We start from the raw sequence: 5,000 nt of genomic DNA on the forward strand, positions 1-5,000 counted from the left end.
ACACACCTGCCTCTGTGTATACACAAACACCTCCCTCCTGGATATACACACGCCTCCCCTGGATATACACACACCTCCCCCGGGATATACGCACACCTCCCCTGGAATATACACACACCTCCCCGGGATATACACACACCTGCCCCTGTGTATACACACACACCTCCCTCCTTGATATACACACACCTCCCCTGGCATATACACACACCTCCCCGGGATATACACAAACCTCCCTCGGGATATACACACTCCTCCCCCGGCATATACACACACCTCCCGCTGGATATACACACACCTGCCCCTGTGTATACACACCTGCCTCTGTGTATACACACACCAGCCTCTCTGTATACACATACCTGCCTCTGTGTATACACACACCTGCCTCTGTGTATACACACACCTGCCTCTGTGTATACACACACCTGCCTCTGTGTATACACACACCTGCCTCTGTGTATACGCAAACACCTCCCTCCTGGATATACACACACCGCCCCCGGGATATAGGCACACCTCCCCTGGAATATACACACACCTCCCCGGGATATACACACACCTGCCCCTGTGTATACACACACACCTCCCTCCTTGATATACACACACCTCCCCTGGCATATACACACACCTCCACGGGATATACACAAACCTCCCTCGGGATATACACACTCCTCCCCCGGGATATACACACACCTCCCCGGGATATTCACACACCTCCCCTGGCATATACACATACCTCCCCGTGGATATACACACATCTCCTCCGGGATATACACAAACCTTCCTCGGGATATACACACACCTCCCCCTGGATATACACACACCTCCCACTGGATATACACACACCTCCCCCTGGATATACACACACCTCCCCCTGGATATACACACACCTCCCCCTGGATATACACACCTCCCCTGGATACACACACACCTCCCACTGGATATACACACACCTCCCACTGGATATACACACACCTCCCACTGGATATACACACACCTCCCCCGGGACAGACATACACCTCCCCCTGGATATACACACACCTCCCCCGGGATATACACACACCTCCCTCGGGATATACACACTCCTCCCCCGGGATATACACACCTCCCCCTGGATATACACACACCTCCCCATGGATATACACACCTCCCCTGGATACACACACACCTCCCCCTGGATATACACACACCTCCCCCTGGATATACACACACCTCCCCCGGCATATACACGCACCTCCCACTGGATTAACACACACCTGCCCCTGTGTATACACACCTGCCTCTGTGTATACACACACCAGCCTCTCTGTATACACACACCTGCCTCTGTGTATACACAAACACCTCCCTCCTGGATATACACACGCCTCCCCTGGATATACACACACCTCCCCCGGGATATACGCACACCTCCCCTGGAATATACACAAACCTCCCCTGAATATACACAAACCTCCCTCGGGATATACACACACCTCCCCCGGGATATACACACACCTCCCCCGGGATATACGCACACCTCCCCTGGAATATACACAAACCTCCCCTGGATATACACAAACCTCCCTCGGGATATACACACTCCTCCCCCGGGATATACACACACCTCCCCCGGGATATACGCACACCTCCCCTGGAATATACACACACCTCGCCTGGCATATACACACACCTCCCTGGGATATACACAAACCTCCCTCGGGATATACACACTCCTCCCCCGGGATATACACACACCTCCCCTGGGATATTTGTTTTCAATTCATTTAAGGGACATGTCCTAACAGCACAGTGGGTGTACCTACACCACACGGGACTGCAGCGGGTTCAAGAAGGCGGCTCACCCACCACCTCCTTAAGGGGCAATTAGGGACGGGCGATAAACGCTGGGCCTGAGGCAGCGACAGACATGTCCCAGAAATGAATTTTAAAACCCAATCTCCTCACCTCTCCTCCTGGGGTTGGCTCCGGTGTGACAGCAGCTTGTGTGGACTGGGGTGAGAGGTTGGGATCCGCACAGCAACATCGCCAAACAGAGTAGATATCTTCCTCACCGGACTACTCCCACTTCGCTTCCTCAGAATGGGCTCAGTGTCAGCATCACTCAACGGGACAAGTCTGATTACAGGACAGGTACAGCACGGGTTAGATACAGAGTAAAGCTCCCTCTACACTGTCCCCATCAAACACTCCCAGGACAGGTACAGCATGGGTTAGATACAGAGTAAAGCTCCCTCTACACTGTCCCCATCAAACACTCCCAGGACAGGTACAGCACGGGGTTAGATACAGAGTAAAGCTCCCTCTACACTGTCCCCATCAAACACTCCCAGGACAGGTACAGCACGGGGTTAGATACAGAGTAAAGCTCCCTCTACACTGTCCCCATCAAACACTCCCGGGACAGGTACAGCATGGGTTAGATACAGAGTAAAGCTCCCTCTACACTGTCCCCATCAAACACTCCCAGGACAGGTACAGCACGGGGTTAGATACAGAGTAAAGCTCCCTCTACACTGTCCCCATCAAACACTCCCAGGACAGGTACAGCATGGGGTTAGATACAGAGTAAAGCTCCCTCTACACTGTCCCCATCAAACACTCCCAGGATAGGTACAGCACGGGGTTAGATACAGAGTAAAGCTACCTCTACACTGTCCCCATCAAACACTCCCAGGATAGGTACAGCACGGGGTTAGATACAGAGTAAAGCTCCCTCTACACTGTCCCCATCAAACACTCCCAGGACAGGGACAGCACGGGGTTAGATACAGAGTAAAGCTCCCTCTCCACTGTCCCCATCAAACACTCCCAGGACAGGTACAGCACGGCGTTAGATACAGAGTCAAGCTCCCTCTACACTGTCCCCATCAAACACTCCCAGGACAAGTGCAGCACGGGGTTAGATACAGAGTAAAGCCCCCTCTACACTGTCCCCATCAAACACTCCCAGGACAGGTACAGCACGGGGTTAGATACAGAGTAAAGCTCCCTCTACACTGTCTCCATCAAACACTCCCAGGACAGGTACAGCACGGGGTTAGATACAGAGTAAAGCTCCCTCTACACTGTCCCCATCCAACACTCCCAGGACAGGTACAGCACGGGGTGAGATACAGAGTAAAGCTCCCTCTACACTGTCCACATCAAACACTCCCAGGACAGGTACAGCACGGGGTGAGATACAGAGTAAAGCTCCCTCTACACTGTCCCCATCAAACACTCCCAGGACAGGTACAGCACGGGGTTAGATACAGAGTAAAGCTCCCTCTACACTGTCCCCATCCAACACTCCCAGGACAGGTACAGCACGGGGTGAGATACAGAGTAAAGCTCCCTCTACACTGTCCACATCAAACACTCCCAGGACAGGTACAGCACGGGGTGAGATACAGAGTAAAGCTCCCTCTACACTGTCCCATCAAACACTCCCAGGACAGGTACAGCACGGGGTTAGATACAGAGTAAAGCTCCCTCTACACTGTCCCCATCAACTCTCCCAGGACAGGTACAGCATTGGGTTAGATACAGAGTAAAGCTCCCTCCACACTGTCCCCATCAAACACACCCAGGACAGGTGCAGCACGGGGTTAGATACAGAGTAAAGCTCCCTCTACACTGTCCCCATCAACACTCCCAGCACAGGGACAGCATGGGGTTAGATACAGAGTAAAGCTCCCTCTACACTGTCCCCATCAAACACTCCCAGGACAGGTACAGCACGGAGTTAGATACAGAGTAAAGCTCCCTCTACAGTGTCCCCATCAAACACTTCCAGGACAGGTACAGCACGGGTTAGATACAGAGTAAAGCTCCCTCTACACTGTCCCCATCAAACACTCCCAGGACAGGTACAGCACGGAGTTTGTTACAGAGTAAAGCTCCCTCTACACTGTCCCCATCAAACACTTCCAGGACAGGTACAGCACGGATTAGATACAGAGTAAAGCTCCCTCTACACTGTCCCCACCAAACACTCCCAGGACAGGTACAGCACGGGTTAGATACAGAGTAAAGCTCCCTCTACACTGTCCCCATCAAACACTCCCAGGACAGGTACAGCACGGGGTTAGATACTGAGTAAAGCTCTCTCTACACTGTCGCCATCAAACACTCCCGGGACAGGTACAACGCGGGGTTAGATACAGAGTAAAGCTCCCTCTACACTGTCCCCATCAAACACTCCCAGGACAGTACAGCACGGGGTTAGATACAGAGTAAATCTCTACACTGTCGCCATCAAACACTCCCAGGACAGGTGCAGCACGGGGTTAGATACAGAGTAAAGCTCCCTCTACACTGTCCCCATCAAACACTCCCAGGACAGGTACAGCACAGGGTTAGATACAGAGTAAAGCTCCCTCTACACTGTCCCCATCAAACACTCCCAGGACAGGAACAGCACGGGTTAGATACAGAGTAAAGCTCCCTCTACACTGTCCCCATCAAACACTCCCAGGACAGGTACAGCACGGGGTTAGATACAGAGTAAAGCTTCCTCTACACTGTCCCCATCAAACACTCCCAGGACAGGTGCAGCACGGGGTTAGATACAGAGTAAAGCTCCCTCTACACTGTCCCCATCAAACACTCCCAGGACAGGTACAGCACGGGGTTAGATACAGAGTAAAGCTCCCTCTACACTGTCCCCATCAAACACCCTCAGGACATGTCCAGCACGGGGTTAGATACAGAGTAAAGCTCCCTCTACACTGTCCCCATCAAACACTCCCAGGACAGGTGCAGCACGGGGTTAGATACAGAGTAAAGCTCACAATCTGCTTACCTGTTGCTGTCTGTTGTTACCTCGCTGGGAGCCCGCTCCCGTGCAGTGTGTCCGGAAGAGCGAAGAATCCGTCGGTGCTGGGGGGGGGGGGGATGGGAAATTCCGATTAATCCACCGCAGGCTGAGAGTCGCAGACAGGTGGGGGACGTGGGTTCAGGGGGAATGGGGATACGGGGGCAGGGGCTAGACCCCCCCAAGGAGAATGGTATGGGGT

At 53.0% G+C, this 5,000-nt stretch overlaps 1 protein-coding gene across 2 annotated transcripts in view; it reads right to left on the bottom strand.

Moving 5' to 3' along the window:
• Positions 1 to 1,952: 1,952 nt before the first annotated feature.
• LOC140407633 (SLIT-ROBO Rho GTPase-activating protein 3-like) overlaps positions 1,953 to 5,000 on the bottom strand; it is a 20,411-nt gene continuing 17,363 nt past the window's right edge. The window contains exons 4-5 of one of the 2 annotated variants that reach the window (XM_072494971.1): positions 4,787 to 4,863; positions 1,953 to 2,118 (exon numbers count right to left, since the gene is read on the bottom strand). The gene's annotated coding sequence lies outside the window, so the exon portion shown is untranslated. The remainder of the gene's footprint in view (positions 2,119 to 4,786; positions 4,864 to 5,000) is intronic. The other variant, XM_072494972.1, reaches the window with a different exon arrangement.

The sequence above is a fragment of the Scyliorhinus torazame genome, unplaced genomic scaffold (assembly GCF_047496885.1).
Source record: "Scyliorhinus torazame isolate Kashiwa2021f unplaced genomic scaffold, sScyTor2.1 scaffold_1683, whole genome shotgun sequence".
Taxonomy (NCBI): domain Eukaryota; kingdom Metazoa; phylum Chordata; class Chondrichthyes; order Carcharhiniformes; family Scyliorhinidae; genus Scyliorhinus; species Scyliorhinus torazame.